At 38.9% G+C, this 19,062-nt stretch overlaps 1 protein-coding gene across 3 annotated transcripts in view; it reads left to right on the forward strand.

Moving 5' to 3' along the window:
- Positions 1–18,853, forward strand: part of khdrbs2 (KH domain containing, RNA binding, signal transduction associated 2) — a 142,218-nt gene extending 123,365 nt beyond the window's left edge. For all 3 annotated transcript variants that reach the window (XM_066680006.1, XM_066680003.1, XM_066680004.1), the window contains exons 11-13: positions 7,769–7,881; positions 13,273–13,341; positions 16,648–18,853. The gene's annotated coding sequence lies outside the window, so the exon portion shown is untranslated. The remainder of the gene's footprint in view (positions 1–7,768; positions 7,882–13,272; positions 13,342–16,647) is intronic.
- Positions 18,854–19,062: the final 209 nt, after the last annotated feature.

Genomic DNA, 19,062 nt, shown 5'->3' on the forward strand with positions numbered 1-19,062 from the left:
TCATATTGAACAAGGGAAAATACCTAGTGTTTTAAGATCCAGGGTAAGTCAAGTCTAATAGTTCCATGTGAATAATCAACAGTTTAAGTGCAGTGGGTGATTTTAGAGATTATTTTTTTATTTCATTGTACACTGTACACAGAAATTGTGCATTTCTGCATTTAACCCATCCCCAGCAGTGAATGAACATACACACACACACACACACACACACACACACAGCGGCAGTTATCCCTTGCTCAAAGGCACCTCAGCTGTGAATATTGAGGGAGTAGACATCATTGTTTCTTCACTCGCGGCCCCCCTCTGTTTTTTTCTTGCTGTTTGAGTGGCATGGCAGTCCCTTGAGGCTAACTCAAGGATCTCAAGACTTTTCCTTTGCGAAGAGTGTTTAGGATATTTTAGCTGGAGTTCCTATGTGCACCTGCTTAAGTCTCACCAAAACCACAATCAATTATGTAAGGTTATAAAACAATCAGTTTACCCATTAATGAGAGACTGAGAGGGAGGAGATGTGCTAATGATTTTGTTGTGACAACACAATTAATAAGCCATTTAACAGAGTGGCAGACGTTCTGCATGGGGCTCGCTCCGAGGTACAGCCCTGCTCCCAGTATCGCAGACCTTCAGGACGGCCCACACGTTAATTACACACATGACTGAAAGACCCAAGGGACCAGGGTATGATCTCAAGTGGAAAGGTGGCCTTTGGAAACATTGCTTTGAACATATTAGGTAATTAACACTACTTTTAATTATCCAGCACGAGCTCTTCTCCCCAAGTGAGACTCATCATCTGGAACGAGACAATGAGAAATTATATTACATGCACATACTTTAGGAGCATGTTTATTGTCTATATTTCTCTTTGATCATCCAATGCCTTCAACATGGATAACTTTGTTATTCTAGAAGTTAAATAGTTTTTAGTCATCTGTAATAATAAGTAAATTCTTCTATTTTTAAGCATGAAGACGTCACAATGTTCAGTCCCAAGAGTAAAATGGAGGGGGACAAGCACTGTTCCCTGGAGTGATGGACTACCATCCAATTTTGGAACGAGGGGTTTGTGATCCATAATTGATCATTCAATACCACTGTACTCTCAAATAAATAAGGAGATACAAAGGGTTAAATTATAAAAAAATCCATCACTTGATCTTAAGGTTCTTCACCTATTTAGGCAAGAACACACCCAGGAAGGGGTGGCACTTCTTCACAGGGCGACACACACTCTCACACATTCACTCACAAACTCACACCTATGGACACTTTTGAGTCATCAATCCACCTGCCAACGTGTGTTTTTGTAGAGCACGCGGAAGAAACCCATTCAGACACAGGGAGAACACACCAAACTCCTCACAGGCAGTCACCCAACCTCCAGGTCCCTGGAGCTGTGTGACAGCGACACAACCTGCTGAACATTTTGTAGCACTTATATTTTTAAGAGTGTACCTGACCTGACTAATGCTCTTCTGATTAATTTTCCAGTAGAAATATTTTCATAAGAAATAAGCAAGTCCACAAACCTTTGACCATGTTGTACATAATGGACAATGATTGATTCCCATCAGTTATATATAAAGCAGTGTTTTTTTAAACTTTGCCATTCTGACCTGAGCTAATCTGGGCCCAGGTTATTCATGAAGCCATTTTACCTGTTATTTATTATTAAATTATTGTCAGCTTTTTCCTCCATTTAAGTGCTTCCAGAGAGAAGAGCGTTTTGTATTACCGCCGGCACTGAACAGGGAATTAGATCAGAGCAGTAGAACATTGCAAGATAGGGTTCCTCAGGGCCAGGGAATACATTATAATCACACGCTGTAGGTATGAGTTAAATATGAGCCAATAGAAGATGAATTCATAGGCACTGTTTGAATAAGTGATAGTGTCACAGAGCCAAGGCTTATTTTATGCTGTTTTATGTATATCATAAGCCTCAAGCCATGAGGCAGGACAGGCATGAACAGGCCCATGTTCTTCAACTATATGCATGCACAGTGAATGAGCCAGAGATCACTGAGGCCTATCAGATTAGATGCTTAAAAATGACACACTTTAACCAACTGCATTAGCCTTTAGCAGTTAACTCTTTAGCTGTTGTCTGTAATCATATGAGGGCAGTCTATCACTAAATAACTCTGCTGCAACCATCAGGTGCACGTGGTTGTTATATACATAGTTTCAGCTGACCACTCATGCTCCACCCACAGATGTGTTAGTTGTGTGTTGTTGACCTTACATGTATTGGAGGAAGCATTTGCTAGTCTTCACCCTCCTAGTCTGGTGCTCTGAAATGATGAGGGAGATCTAACTAGTAGAAATATGGGATAAAAATAGAGTAATATAAATAGGTACCACTTTAGTATAAGTCTACACATATAAAGGTTTGTACATGGTTAACAATCTGTTTATTAATGGTTATTAAGTATGATGTTAATACATTACATGTCATTAGTAATTGTTTACAACACACAGATAGCAGAATGAGCATCTGTGACATGTTGTTCGCCAAATAGTGATCCCACATTCATCTACACTGAGTGATTTTTTTTTTCATATTCTTAGGTATTTGTTTATTCTTTTCAATCCTTTTTAGCAGTGGGATGTGAATGGTGTTTTTTGGGAAAGGTGGTTTAACAAAAATGTTAGCACAGTATATATTTTTTTATTTCATATTGTATCAGTTTAAATAGACAGATAGAAATAGACACCTCAACAATTTTAAACATGCCACAAATAATTACTTCCATATTTGTGCATACTGTGCAGCTTTAAATGCAATTATGGATGCCTAATTATGCTCTCTTTGTAATGAACCATGCAGTTGATTCTTTAAGTACTGATGATTCTCAGGAAATGCATATTGGGAGCATAATGTGATGCAGTTTAATGATTGTAACAAACTGTTATACTGTTCACCCCTAAAAAGGAAGATTTGTGCTACATTTTTAAATTAGTTAAAGAGGAGTTTTCCAAGGGCTATGAAAGAATGCATGTGTGGGCAGGGCATAAGTAGAGCAGTTGGACCTGACAAAATAATCAGAACAGAAATCAATTACTGTCATGTTTAATGGTTAAGTTATAAATGTGTAAATGTGGCTCATTATTGTTTCATTCAGGACACTGGACATTTGATTTACTGTGAGTCATCTTTAAAGCAAGCATTTTCTTCTAATAAGTGGAAAGAACTCATTGTGCATCTTAACAACCAAACTTTGAATATTGTCTGCGTCTAGTAGACATCTCTTTATTTACCTTTACACTACATGAAGGATTATGAGACATTTTTGGAGGGCTTTAGAGGCACATTTGGTAGAGTTATCATGCATATGCTATTTTGGTGGCTGGCATGTATGAATCAAGGAGCAGAGATGTGAAATTGTAGAGGTATGTGTGTTAAACATTGTGTACCAAACAAGGGTCACCCCCCATTTTGATGCCTAAATTCCTCCAGCCTGTACTCTTTTAATACAAGCAAACCACTAGTGCAGAGGTCTTTTAATCTGCACCTTGGATTCAGGTTCCAGGCCAGGATTTGAAAATGGCTCGTCAGTATGACCCTATAGCTGCAATTGACCAAGTATAGTGTCATACCAGCCAGCCATTTTAAAATCCCAGACCTGCAATTTGGATCCAAGGTTCTGATTTTAAGAACTCTACACTAAACACTGTGTTTTTTAACTAATGGAACTGTTTTTCTCGACCAAAATATAGGGTTTCTTTTTACCACTTATAAAGTGTTTTGCATTTACATGCTTCATCTTAGTTTTTCAGGGATCTATTTCGCTATGATAACTTGCATGTCATCCACGGGCTAATGACAAGCTCGTTGTCCATTGGACAACATTGAAAAGAGCGCACCATTGATTATATTGAGCTCCATCTTCTCCCCCTAATAAATCTGCATTCCTACCATCATTTACCTCAGAACTGTCACAAGACATTCTCATTAAAATCGCATCCAGCCCCTCACGACTTTCATTCACTAACCACATATGTCATGCCATAGCTCAATTATGCTGGAAATTAATGAAGCATATTCCCCCTAAATTCCACAAGTTCAGACCAAACTTCTACATGACCATTAGCACGCTGCCTCCAATCCAGTGATTCACTCTACTCCCAATCATATTTGTTGCTCCTTGTCAGGGGCAAAATGCATTTATAATGGCAAGAACTGATTAATTCTTGATGTATTCATCTAAAGAGACTCTGTAATTCACAAACAGAAAAATCCAATTTACTGTCACATAATAGTGGCATTTCCATCATGTTGGACAAACGGCTGTTGTTTACGTGACAGAGTTGGTCGTCATTTGGAGAAGGAAAGAGAGAGAGAGAGAGAGAGAGAGAGCAATTTGAATAAAAGCACTTTTCACAATACAGAGAACAGTCCTCAACTCTTCCAATGCTGCACAAATGCGAGGGGACATCACCCATCTCTCAGTGCTCTCATTTGTGGCCTGTGCTCCAGTTTTCATACATACTTCTTGATTGAATGCACTAAAATAGGCTTTATTATACAGGCAATTGTTTCTGTAATTCAATACATTCCAGCCACCTGCGAAAAAACATGGACCTGTTTGGACAATTCAACCTTGAATTTAGAAAATTGCAAAGCAACAAAACCATCCGTTTTTTTTTATAACTTAACCAGGAGCAAAGCTTGAAGCCATTAAGGTCAGTTATCTTTTCAAGCACCATCCCTGGATCATTCAATTATTTGAGCATGAGCTTACCTTACACACAGTATTAATTTGTTGATGTTGGTAAAGGTGTATTCATATCACAGTTCTATTATTAATTACAAATGTGTGACGGCAGTGTAACACAGCTTCAGGGTCCTGGGGTTTTGGGTTTGAGCCTCACCTCAGGTCACTGTTTGTGTGTAATTTGTTGTGTTCTCCATGTGTCTGCCTGGGTTTCCTCTGGGTGTTCCACTTTGCTAAATCCAAGGACACAATTAGCTCTGTGAAAATGTCCACAAGTGTGTGAGTAACCGGGTGTTGGTTTACCGCCCCGTAATGGACTGGTGTCCTATCAAGAGTGAGATTCCTAGTAGGATCTGTACATTCTCGGACTCTGACCTGGATGTAGCAGTTACAGAAAACGAATGCATGAGTAAAACGTCATGCCACTTTTTTGTTCTATTCCATTTGAAACCATTAGAGCTCAGAGTAGAAATACAACACTTCCGAAACATTACACACCAATGATTGCTCAGCAGCGTGGGCTCGTAAATGTGGCATGTTGATTCGATAATTGAATTCAGATGGTTATGAACACAGCAGGATAACAAACACACAATTAAATGTTAAGGACTTAAAGCACTTACCTTTTCAGGAGTGCCAAACAAACACATTACCATTTTCTGCTATATTCATACGTTTATGTTTGTGAGAGTGAGAGTGACACTGATGAGTCTCTTGTACCTGTCACCCCTGGCTCATTAGTGTGAGATAATGATCCTCCTCTCCTATCACAACTAGAGGCTTCCACATCAGAGACCAGGATAAAGGTGTTTACAAGGCTGGGCTGCGGAAAAGTTCACCGGCTGCTGCTTAGTGAACCCTCTCCATCTCTAATCAATGCAGATAACAAACAGAAACCAACCTTTGCTGTTCCTCTATTGTTTGGCCCTGATCACAGATTAGTGTTGCTGATGTAGTGGTTTGAAAACAGAGCCGCAGAAGTCAATGTAATTAATCTAGTGGAGCATTTAAAACTAGAAATTGAATTGACTACTTCATTACATTTGGGTGAATAGGGAAAAGAGCAGAATTCTCTGCTGAAAGATTCTAAAGTAATCAGCGAAAATCCTAAATCTAATCAACAACCTCAGCAATTACAACTTTGAAGACAAAAAAGATTGACCATTAATCTTCAAAAACAGGCCCTTGCTGTAGGTTGTTCTAAACAGCCAATGAGAAGTTCCTCACAAACAAGTACTTCAGAAACAACATGGATCGAGTTTTATCATTTAATTTACCTTAAAATTACAGCGTCAAAGTCATTGTGACTTGTAACAGGGAGAATGGAACCTCTGTCGTTGCTAAGCATCTCAGCACTGTAGAAACCATACTATGTAACTTTTAGGGGAGGGTAGGAAACCACCCCTTTTCTCCCCACTCTCACTTGATTCCAGGACAGTGCTGTAAATGTGAATTACACTCTGAATTTGTAGAAGGGAGCCCAGGAGCAAAAATACCTAGGGTTTAAGTGTACACTAAAAAGTACACTTTCAGTATGCTTATGCATATGCAGTATGCATATATGTCTAGTTGTCTGCATCAAATTATCAACACACTTTACTTTCGTCTGGTAATAATGATCTAGAAAAGTATCTTGACATGTTATTCCTTGTTAAAAGTTAATGACGTCCTTCAATTACTCCCTAAATTGTTTAAGACAATGATATCTAATTCAGAGAAAAACTATTTTTGCTCATCCAACTGATGGTAAACTCAACTACACTGAACGCTCACTGGATTAGGAACACCAACCTTGTATCTAATCTTATTGTCTGTTCTATTTGCTCCACTGACCATACAGGAGCAATTTGTAGTTCTACAATTTCAGACTGTAGTCTCTGTATACTTTCTTATCCCAATTTTAGGATCCTCATAGGACAACCACAGAGCTGATATGATTTGGGTGGTGGATCATTCTTAGCGCTGCAGTTACTCTGACATGGTAGTGGTGGTGTGAGAGTGTGTGTTGAGCTGCTACAAGTGGATCAGAGACAGCAGTGCTGTTCGAGTTTTTAAAACTGGTGTCCACTCACTATCCACTCTGTTAAACACACCTACCTCATTGGTCCACTGTGTAGATGTAAAGTCACAGACAGTAGCGCATCTGTTGCTGAACAGTTTGTTTTATTCATCTTCTAGAACTTCAACAGTGGACACATGGTGCTGTTGGCTGGATGTTTTTGTTGGTTAACGTGACACTAAGATTTTTAAAAACTCCAGCGGCCCTGCTGTGTCTGATCCACTTGTACCAGAGATCCATCAGAGCTCTGGTCAGTGGAGCTAATGAAATGGCCAGGGAGTGTTGATATAAGGTAGGTGTTCCTAATCCAGTGATGGTTCAGGTTGCCATTAAAGTGCAAAGGTGGGGTCTTTTACGATGCCACTTGGTTTGACATTGTCTTCGCAAATCACAGTAAATTTAACACATTTTTCGATATGGTACAAACACTTCTTGGGGTTACTATATGTATCTTCTGTAGATAGGAAGTGCACATTGAATTTTACTACATGCTTTTTACATGTGGAGCACCACATGGAGATGGCTTGAAGCTCAGTGTCTCATCCACTCACTCAGTCACTCACTCCACTAACTCACTAACCCACTCTGCTTACTGTCACCCCACTCTCTCTCTCTCACTCAGTCACTCACAGCTAAGAAATGCAGCTTTAACTTCACCTTAAATATGAAAATGTATTTTAAATTCAGGATTCCAAATATTTCATATGACAGTAATAATATCAGAGGCAAAGATGGTAATGACAAACGCAATTGAAATTGAATGCATTTTCATCTGAATCACTTTGCTTGAGCACACCTCTCTGCTTTTTTCACCTTCCCTCAGGTCGTCTCTCAGTCAGACACATTATCAGATCGCAAACAGTTGCATCAGGCCTTCGCCAAAGCGGAGGCCGCCTACGTCTGGTGTTTCTAAGAGCCGGTTATCTCTTTCTCGCTGCCCATTTAAATGCTGTGTTTGTCTAACATGTGCTGCGTCTCTCTGTTGCAGACCGGTTGCAGTAAGAACATGGAGCAGGCTGATAAAGCCGCCCACCAAGAGCACTACAGCTTCATCTCGTCTGCTGGAGGAGCCGAGCTGCTCCGCTCAGACCTGCAGGCCTGGTGAGTATAACCACACATGAGAAACACTTCATTTAAAGCTTCTGGATCCAACTTCCACAGGAAGGTGGAAGTGCCCGAGGTTATGGATTATGGATGAGTAACAGCTGTTGTACACATTGTAGTATTTTAGGCTAGAGATGATTTCTCCCTACAGACAAGTTGTTTTGGTCAGTTTGTTTTATTGGTCAGCATGTTGTTTTATTGGTCAAACACAATATGTGCCTGAAAACCTGGAGTAAAATTCCTGTGCCATGTGGTGATTATATTTAAAAGTCTAAAATGATGTTTACCACCAAAACATTACAAACAGTATTTATGAAAGTGAAGATTTTCCTATTTTCTATAAAAGCTTAACTCACATGAGATGAAGAGACAAATTGCTTTGTGTGTCCCTGAATGAGCAAGTGTATGTTCCATAGAGTGGGTTCCCCACAATGGGCTGTTCATGTTTAGAATAGGTTTAGTGCACAATCACTGATGCATCCATACCGTTAGATTTCAGCCTAATAGCCGTCTCATGACATGAAAAAGAATAATTTGAAAAACGTTTCTGCTCCTTTAGGCTCTACTGCAGTTGAATTAGGCCAGAGGTTCTACAATTTCTGTAACTGATTAATACAGGATAAAGCATCTGTGTATTTCCTCAGAGTCTTGTGTATGCACTATATAAATAATTTCCATGGATTATAAGGTCAAAATAAGACGGTAAAAGACTGTTTCTGTAACAGTGAAACACCATTAACACATATATCTGACAAAACACACATTTTACATCTCTTTACTGGAAAAAATATATTATTTCAAAGTTTAATGCATTTGCACTGTGTGTTTATAATGGGAATATTCCGTAAACTTCATATTAAAGACAACACTGTAATTTTTGCATTTATTTGTTGTGAAAAATACATTTTGTCAATGTTAAATGCACATATCATTATGGGCAGTAGAAGTGGCCAAGGCCTGGGAGTAGCTGCGACTCATGGGGGAGCTCCCAGCGTGCCCGACGGCACCATGTTTTCTGTGATTTTCAGGATTAATACAGAGCTTTTCTTTTTCTGTGGGACTTTTTCTTTTAGGGTTGTATTGGGGTGATTATTTTGTGCATGTGTGTGTGTGTCTGCATGTTTGGTATTATATTGTAAATACAATTCTTTAATAAAAAAACAAAAATTAAACATCAATGCCCGATTGAATACATTGCTGCCATATAATTTATGGTGAAATTCTGGCAATCATAACTTTACAAATTATTTGTTTATTTATTCATTCATTCATTCGTTTATTTATTCCCAATATGGGATAGAAACATCGTGTCACGTTCACATCAGTATTTAACAACAGTTGCAGAAGCCTAGGTCTCAAAATGGTTCCCTATGCCCTTCCTAAATCATCACTTTATTGGCTTTAGCGGTGTGAAGATCTATTCGACAAGACCTCAAGAGAACTAGGATTAAAGGTGTTCATTTGGGACAAGTCGGCAATGCATGGGTGTGATACTTGTCAAAATGTTATTGAGCACACTGCCGTTTTTAATTACGTGATTTGCTTATCTACATTGGCTCAGTGTAGATCAGAAGGATAATGCCAGTCAGTGACAAGGTAAATTAATAAAGCAATGCATTTTTATTCAGAATATCTTCCTGATCCGCCGTGACGGTGAGGCAGCTGTAAACATTTCCTTAGGCTATTAGAATGGATCCTGCGTCGCTAGGAGTTTTGGATCAGGAAGCACGGGATAATCTGCATTGATGTGGACTTTGCCAAAGGCCATGCTAAAGGTATACAGGGGGCTTTGGGCACCACTTTGAATAGCAAAATTAGAGATGGGGAATATGCAGGCATGGGCAAATAGACACAATGAATCTCACTTATAATTGGGGAGATGCTTCAATACGGTGCAAAACAATGTCTATAAAATGTGTTACAGCCAGTTACTCCAGATTTATTGCTCTCAGACTGTAAAAATATATTTAGACCTATAAAATTAGGCAGGCACTCTAACCAGAGGGAGATGTTTTGCAGACGTTACCCAGACTTTATTCTGCAAGGCCCCTAGCACAGTTTCTGGGGAATGTCCATGTGTGAATTGAGCAGGCAATTTTCCGGAGAACTCGCAGTGAATCCTTGCTGGATTTTCCAGAGTTCCCATTTGACAACCGCTTGGTTGTGCTTGCCGAAATTGGGAATGGAACCCTGGTCTGCCACATGGAGTGCAGCTGTGTTGTCCACTGTGCTCTACAATCTGTACAATTTACACACATTGCAGATTCATATTACCCTGGCTCTGGTAGGGCTTTAATCTACATCTGTATCTTTTTATATATTTAAGAACTATCAGTGAAACTCAATTAGCATCATTGCTGTTTTTTCATGGGGCAACATTTTCCTCCACAGTTCCAGTGCACAGATGCTCCTCCTGTGGCTTAGGACTTGTGAATCATGCCTCTCTCTGTGTCATTTTAAAAGTGAGACTCATCCTCCTGAAGGCTCTCTCTGCTTTTCTTTATCCGCTCTGAGAGTGGAGCCCAGTCCTGCAGGCCATGTTTGCTTAGCATCTGTTTATTCAGGGTTGTGGATTCAGATGATTAGTATTGCAGGAGTAAAAACGGATGCCTCTGTCATTCACGTGGTGTTTGCCAGAAGCTCATCTCTGCAGCGTCCTCACAGCGAGCATGTGGCCCTCGCGCCAGGGGCCACACGCCCGGAGCGCTTAGCGCATGTGTGCAAATGGAGGGTGAAGGGATGGGAAAGGAGCAGCTCTGTTTACACTCAGCTCGAGAATACAGACCAGCAGTGACTCAGCTTTCAGTCCAAACCTTCAGCCGCAGCAGCTTTAATCACCGGATGCTTTAGTCGCTTCATTCTATGAGGGTTCATGGTCAAAATATCTTGACCGGAGCCTTTTTGGAGATGGCCAATATGACTCATATTCTTTTTTTTTTTGTCATACCAAAACCTTGCCAGGAGGCTTGCGCTCATCACATTTCTACAAGCTTTCATCCAGTTTATCTGCATTGTTAATGGATAATTCCCTGTACACTTGTCTTTATGATCTGTTTCTATGAAGAGCCTTAAACAATAAGGATCATAGTGTTCACTTCACAAAAAAGCCCTTATTCAGTCCTCGCTGATCCACCAAACACAGACGAGAGTGCACTATGATTGAAGAGTCAATTAATGCAACCTGACTGAGAATTCAAAAGTCTGACAGTGATACAGTGACACCATCTGCTTGCAGTGCAGCACTGGCTCTATCCCCTTTATTGACACAATGGTAACACAGCACACTCACCCAAGTGGGCTGAGGGATTTGTTCTGGAAACCAAAGATAATTGCGGCACTGGAGACCCTGACTGAAGCATGTCAAGTTAACAGCACTTTCTTGAAGGTTAATGTCAACGCTGTGTGAAATGTGTGTTTCTGCCCAGGATGTGTGAACGCCTTTATTCATTCCTTACGAAAAACTAGAAAAGTTTTGTTTTTGGAAAAGCAAACCTTTTTACTCAGAAGTAAAGGCAGATTATTATACTGTAATAAGAAAGCTCATTGAGGCCTTCACACATGAGCAGTTTATCCATGAAATTGCTTTGTTTGCCATTGTTTTTGTTCCTCTTGTTTTCCCCCCACCAGTCTGAATTCTGTAAACGCACTCTCGCTTCCACGGATTCGTTATCCTGCCATTTAGGGATGAGCCTGGCAAAATATCAATGCATGGCACAGACGATGATTGCACATTGAGCAGAATACCTATGTCCTTTTGCCAGTTGCTGTGAAAACAGACAGAGAGAGAGAGAGAGAGGCACACTTGGAGAAAGCAAAGCAGTGCTTAGCGTTAGCACCAGAATGCTTCTGTGTGTTGGCTAAACACTTGCCAGACACTCTTTAGCAGTCAGCCATTTTTAAGAAAAACTCCAGGTTTCAATCAGAACAGCATACGATACCCTCGCTTAATGAAGCGTGTCAACCAGTTCAGCTCGAAGAGTTTCACATCAGTGGTTCGCCCCAAAATCCAATTTACACTATTTCACAATTTACCTTGAACGTAGATGATCAGCCAAGATGTGTTTGGTGCTTCATTAGTTCTACACTGGCTAATGTAGCTAAGTAATGGAAGCTTATAGCCCACATTAGCACTGTGCAAACTGCAAGCGTGTATCATCACACACTTGCTTCAAATCTTTTCAAGTTGCCGAGTATTTCAGACTTGTGTTTCTGGTTTCTGAAGCAGTATGCGTGGACGTAAATAGACAATTAGGTTTCAAGATGGCAGCAACTATCATTTCTTACAATGTGATATACACAATATAGCCAAATGTTGGTTGACATTTATTTATCCAACATTTCTCCTGAAAATTAAGATTAGTTTTTGGTCTGTCTTTGCTGCACAACAACCATTGCTCCTCTTGGGAAGGTTTTACAGTAGTTGTTGGAGCATTTGGGAGACACGGTGGCGCAGCAGGTTAGAGTCGCAGTCACACAGCTCCAGGGGGGTGGAGGTTGTGGGTTCGAGTCCCGCTCCGGGTGACTGACTGTGAGGAGTGTGGTGTGTTCTCCCTGTGTCCGTGTGGGTTTCCTCCAGGTGCTCCGGTTTCCTCCCACAGTCCAAAAACACTCGTTGGTAGGTGGATTGGTGACTCAAAATTTTCCGTGAGTGTGTGTCGCCCTGTAAAGGACTGGCGCCCCCTCCAGGGTGTATTCCTGCCTTGCGCCCAATGATTCCAGGTAGGCTCTGAATTGGATAAGCGTTTACAGATAATGAATGAATGAATGTTGGAGCATTTTGGTGAAGATTTGATGGCACTGAGCCACTAGAGCATTAGCCATGTCAGGAGCTGATGTTGGATGGTTAGTTCTGTTACCAATACCACTCCAGCTCATCCCAGTGGTACTGAATGAAGCTGCGTCATGCCAAAGGACAGTTTTACTGCTCCGCAGCAAATCTCTGAGAGGCTTTTAGCCCTCTATCCTACGCTTTGCATTGGTCATGGTGAGCTTAGGCTCATGTGCAGCTGCTGCAAATATTCTCATTTCATTCCATTCAATTCAATGGAGATTTTGTAAACTGCATGCATAACTGAACGGTGTCCATTAACCTTTGGATATATAGTGTATGTCGTATGACATTGTTTATTTATTTATTTATTTGATTTATTTTTTACATTTTATATTATTTTACTTTGTTTATTTATTTATTTGTGATTTTTTTAAAGACAACAGTAATAAAATTGTTTGTGTTTGCCGTGAGACATTATTTTGCCCTTAGTGAACATCCTGTTTTTTTATACACTGGTAAACCATTAACAAGCAGTGGATGAGGATGAAACGGCTGTGTGTTATTAGGGCCCCGTGGCAGCACCCAGAGGAGAATGATGTCCTCTTTGTCCTTTTCAGCAGACGAGAGCAGATGATAGCCCTGGAGGCTGGCCCTTTCCTGACCAGCTCTCAGAGCTTCTGCAGCAGGTCAGTGGAGACATGCACAATGACACACTCTACACCACTTTATACAGATCAACACATCAACTCATCTACACTGCAATTAAAAATGTAGCCAAAAATAAAAAATAAATTATATATATATATAGTATTTGGGATGTAAATCTCTAATTTGTTTTTGGAATTCCCTGATTCACAGCCCTTAAAATGTCAGTATGAGGTTTTGATTTGACTCTATTTTAATAGTTCTGATTCATTTCAGAATGAATTTTAACAAAGGCTCACTGTGTCATTGTGTATTTTTATAAAGAACCAACAAATTCTGGACTAATATTGTCCCAGTGTGAAGAATCCTAAACATCTAAAAAACATACTGAATACACACGATTTACACAGCATTTCTTTTTATGACTATATTGTTTTCTAATAAAAAACCTGAGACTATACTGAGTACATACTCTATGGAATATTGTAAAATAAGTAGTAATTCTTATTTTACCACTAATATATTTAACATTTTAATACGATTTTATTTATTACTAACAATTCTAAGTATTTAAAATGAATGTAGATGAATCACCACTGTCTAGACAATATTTAACCCCTAAAAAAATGTTTACTCACTAAGGCCATTGATATTAATGCATTACCTGAGCATTCCCTCTGTGCTGGGAAAATCTACACAGATCAGATGTAATAACACAGATGTGCCATAAATATTAGCTGAAAGGGCTGTGCATACAAAATGACACACAATAGCATACCATAAACTTGACATGAATCAGTAGCTTTTGTTAGCTTGTGTCATTTAATTGGCATCATGAGAGCTTTTATAGCATTCACAGATAACCCAATAAACGAGAAAACACTCCTGACCTTTGTCATTAAATTTTCAACAATTGTAAATGAAAAATCGAATGTTGTTTTTCCAATGACTGTTAATGTCATTAGCCTTTGTCTGTAATGGAAAATGCCATAGAGACATGATGATATGACATATCTGTGCCTGGCTTTAGTGTTCTGTCCTTGGTAGAAAAGATAAAATTCAATATTTCAAAACACCACCGTATGTATGTACTGTACCACAAGGTTAGGGAATTAAAGATTTATAAGGGCAATAAGTTTGCATCAGCTTGCCCGCACGGCTCAATCAATAGGATAACCATAACGTACTCTGAATTATTCGGAGCTCTCTTATTTATTTACAGCATTATTAACTTCAGGGGACGGCTATGTGAAACAGCTGCTGTCTGGTTCTCATAAACAGCTCCTTCTATATAAGTGTAGTTTTCTAACCGTAAGTTTAAACCTCCAGGGTTTCTCAAACTCAAACTTAAACTGAAATTCTTCACTCCAAAAAAATCCACAAATGATATACAAAACTGTACAAAACTCAGAGACCATGTTTGTATTGAGTTGTTCCTTTTCATGGCTGGAAAAACATGTATTTAACAGAATCTTACACAGAAGCCTCATCATTTGAAAATAATATCAACCTGTTCAGTATTTTATTTTTCCACGCTTCATTATCCTTTGTACCTTTATTAATGCTTCTTTTCATAGGACGTACATTCAGTTTTTCCAAGAAATCTGCAGGATATTTTCCACATGTTTTAGTTCAGTCTTAGTTGCATTTTTACGTTTCATGATCTGAGTAATTACTGCCAAATTCAGACATGTTGTCTAAGTTCTGGGATAGCAGCATCTTTTTCTTAGAACACCAATAGATTACAGTATGTTCAGAATTATTATGCATCCATAATACATGTCAATTGGCTACATGTCAATAGATCCTTTTATTAATTAGCACAGTTGCTCTAAATCAATCCCTAATTGGACCCTAATTAGTATATTAAATGTTACTTAACTTCTCTTTGCTGTTTTAGTCGGTCAAAGTCTTTTTTGTTTGGGTGTTCATAGTTTAGTGATCATAATTATTAAGCACAGTTTAGAAATGGGCAAAAACAGAGATCTTACAGCAGAGGAAAAAAAAGAAGATAGTGAAAGCTGTATTAGAAAAGACCTCAACACTGGAAATATCCAATTAATTCAGTGTGATCATCACACAGTAAAGAGGTTTCTGCAGGAGAGTCAAGGAGGTGGAAAGTGTAGAACACAAGTTTCGGAAACTCGGGATCTCAGAAAAATCAAAAGGCAAGATGCAAACGCACCTATGTAAACAAGTGAGAAAATGTTTGAAGCCTGTGGATTGGGACAAATAAAGGAAACGACTCGCTGTAAAGTTTTAAATGATACAGCAAAAGTGTCCAAAATGAAACAAAAAACATGAAGAAATGAGGATACAATGTGCTAAAAAATACATGAAGACTAACATCTCTAGAGCTATCTTTACCGACGAGTGTCGTGCAACGTTAGATTGACCAGATAGATGGGCTAGTGGCTGGATTGTGAAAGGCCATTCTGCTCCAATGTGACTCATCATGTTCTGGGATGTAATTTATTGGCTCTTTTTGTGTGCAAGATGGAGTAAAAATGAACTCAGAGGGATACCGCACCTTCTTGGAGCAGCAGTTCTTGCCCTGGTAGAAAGGTCGTGATGCAAGAATAAGGAAAACACTCATGTTCATGCATGACAATGCTCCCTCTCATGCTTCCCACTATACCTGTGAATGGTTAAAGAAAAAGGGGTTTGCTGATGACCAGATTGTGCAGTGGCCTGCTTCCTCAGCTGACTTAAACTCTTTTGAAAATTTCTGGGCAATTCTGAAGCAGCAAGTTTATTCTTTTGAATGCGAGTACCAGTCCAAAAAATGATCTCTGGATGGCAATCACTGATGCTGCAAATAGCATCAGCAGAGACACAATAAAAACTCACCAGTTCCGTCGATAACAGACTTTTGACTGTTATTGAAAGGAAAGGATCCTACATAAGCAAATTGCCTGATTGAAAGGTCTTATTTTTATGTCATTTGTGTGAAAATCAGTGCAAATCAGGTTGAATTTCTACATATATTTGACATTGTGTATTGTTTTGCATAATAATTGTGAACAGTGATTTTTCTCTTGACCTTGAGTTTTTTCAATAAACATTGGAGAATACATGAGAGATTTTTCTCTGAGTTCAGGCACCATTTAAATAACATTGTAGTGTTACTTTTACAGACAACATTAACTTTTCTGTATTCCACAGTTTGATAATGGCACACTGTGTATGTCACGATTTCAAGTGCTCTTCTGTTGTATCTGTTTCCTATTCTCATTTAACGACAGAACGACACAACCGTAGAATCTTAGGAGACCCACAGAGTTGAGTTGTCTTCTCACAGTAGAAATATGGACAGAAACATTAACATTTGTATTTCTCTGTTTCAGGCATCTACTCAGGATATGGAGAAAATTCAGGATCTAAATCAAATCCTCCACCACTTATCCTGCTTCTCCACAAAGACCAAAATCAAGAACAGATTGTGTGTGATATCACCACCTGTTAATTTCTAATAAAATATATTAAACCCCTATTTTAAGAAAAGATGGGATGCTGTGTAAAATGTAAATAAGAACAGAATGTGATGATGTGCAAATCGTTTAAACACTGTAATTAATCAAAATATTACAAAGGCAGGATTTCTTTTGTTGAAACTGAGAAATGTTATTCATTTTTGAAAAATACATTGCCATTTTGAAATTTTGAAATTACCAGCTACACTTTTCAAAAAGTGGGTTGTATCACTTTTTCTTTTAATATGTTTAACATTTAGGAACTGAAGAGACCAATTACTGTAATTTTGAAACAGAAATGTTCCCAATTTAGCTTGTTGGTTTTCACCTGGGGGTCTCCATTATGGTATTTTTCATTTCATAATGTCCCAAATGTTTTATAATGGGTTTGGGTTAGTTCAGCATCAGGACTCTTTTTCTATATATCCATGCTGAATCTGAATTGGCCTTGTCTTGCTAAAATACACAAGGCCTTCAAGAAATGGAAGCATGTTGCTCCAAAACCTGTATATATCATTGAGCATTAGCGGTGCCTTCAGATATGTTCAAGTTGTCAATGCCATGTGCATTAATGCACCCATATACCATGATGGATGCTGGCTTTTGAACTGTTCGCTTATAACAAACATGATGGTCCCTCTTCTCTTTAGTTCAGTGGTTGCAACATCCATGATTTCCATAAAAATATTCATATTTTGATTTGTCTGAAAATAGGACACTTTTCTTAAGTTCATATTAACTGAGCTCAGGCACAAAGAATGTAGTGGTGTTTTTGTGATCTTGTTTGTATGGTGTCTTCTTTACAGAAGGGTTTACTTAAGTTTTAACTTGCATTTATGGAGTATTGGACAACTGTATTTTGACAATGGTTTTCAGAATTGTTTCTGAGTCTATGCAGTGATTTCCACTACATAATTGTTTCTGTTTTAATTCTGTGCCACCTAAGGGGCCTGAAGAGCACATCCTGTTGATTTTGGGCCTTATTCCATTAATTTAGAGATTTTTAATGGTATTATGTACTGTAGATGAAGAAATCCCCAAGTTCTTTACTCTTATTTTAATTTTTAAATTTTACATTGTGGTGTACATTATTTCTGAAAGACCCAGCCTCTCTGAGACGCTCTTTTTAAACCCAGTCTGACATGTTGCCAATAAAAATGTTTTTGTTTTTTTTTGGTAGCATTACACCACTATATATTTTTGTTGCCCCATTCCAAATTTTGTGTTGCTGGCATCAGATTCAAAACATGCATTTTTCAAAAAATCAATAACAATTCTCATTTCTCATTCTCATTTTTACTTTTGTCTTTTTACTGTTTTAACTCATACATAGGGTTTAATTCCTGGCAGATCATGGCATTCTGTCCTTGTTTACATTTTGCACAGCATCCTAACTTTGGGGTTTGTTTTTAAGTTATGTGTTGTGCATTGATCTCACCAATAAAAACCTCTTTTACACTGATATTCCCATCACACACAACAGTTCAAATGTTTGGAATCAATGTTTTTAAAAAATAATACCAAAACAATCCTGGGTCTAGGGTTTTGAGTTTAACCCTTGAGTCACTCTGTGTGAGGAGCTTGGTGTGGGCTTCCAGGGTGTGTCTTTGCCATATGCCCAGTGTTTCTGGGAACGCTCCAGACCTGGTATAGGATAATGGCTTCCTTAGGCTCATGTGGAACTCTTTCAGAGGAGCGTTCTACACTGTAAATCAGTTATTTCCCATGAAGATCATTTAAGATATCACATAGTCTACAATGAAGTAGCTTAATTCACTAATTAGAAGGAGTGTCTATATTTGGATGAAAAGTTATTTCTCTGTACCCTTGTTTCACGACGCATAACAGCCTGCTTTATTATGTATGGCATAAATCTACACTGCATATATTGTTTCTTGTATTGTCCACAGCTCTGATGTGTACTCAGGTGAAGAGGGGAGTATACAGTATGTGTTGGAAGAAAACGTGGAGTCTCATAGGCATGTGGTGCCATCAGTGACAGTGTGTCATCAATAAAGTGTGAGGAAGTGTCTGATTGAGTTCCACTGCTGTTAATAAATGGTGTAGAAAGCAGTGCCAAATGCCAACATGCTCTGTCATTAGACACAGGAGTCTACCACAGGCAGATAGAGCAGCTGCTCCTTCCTCCAATAGTCTCGTTCTCTTTCTCCTAACAGAGAAAGATAGAGAGAGCAAGAGAGTAGAGGGGACAGGGGTAGAGACAGACAAGAGTGGGAGAAAAGAGAGCGAGTGAAGCTAAACAGAGGAGAGGGTGTGGAAGAATAAAAT

This window comes from Hoplias malabaricus, chromosome 8 (genome assembly GCF_029633855.1).
Source record: "Hoplias malabaricus isolate fHopMal1 chromosome 8, fHopMal1.hap1, whole genome shotgun sequence".
NCBI lineage: Eukaryota > Metazoa > Chordata > Actinopteri > Characiformes > Erythrinidae > Hoplias > Hoplias malabaricus.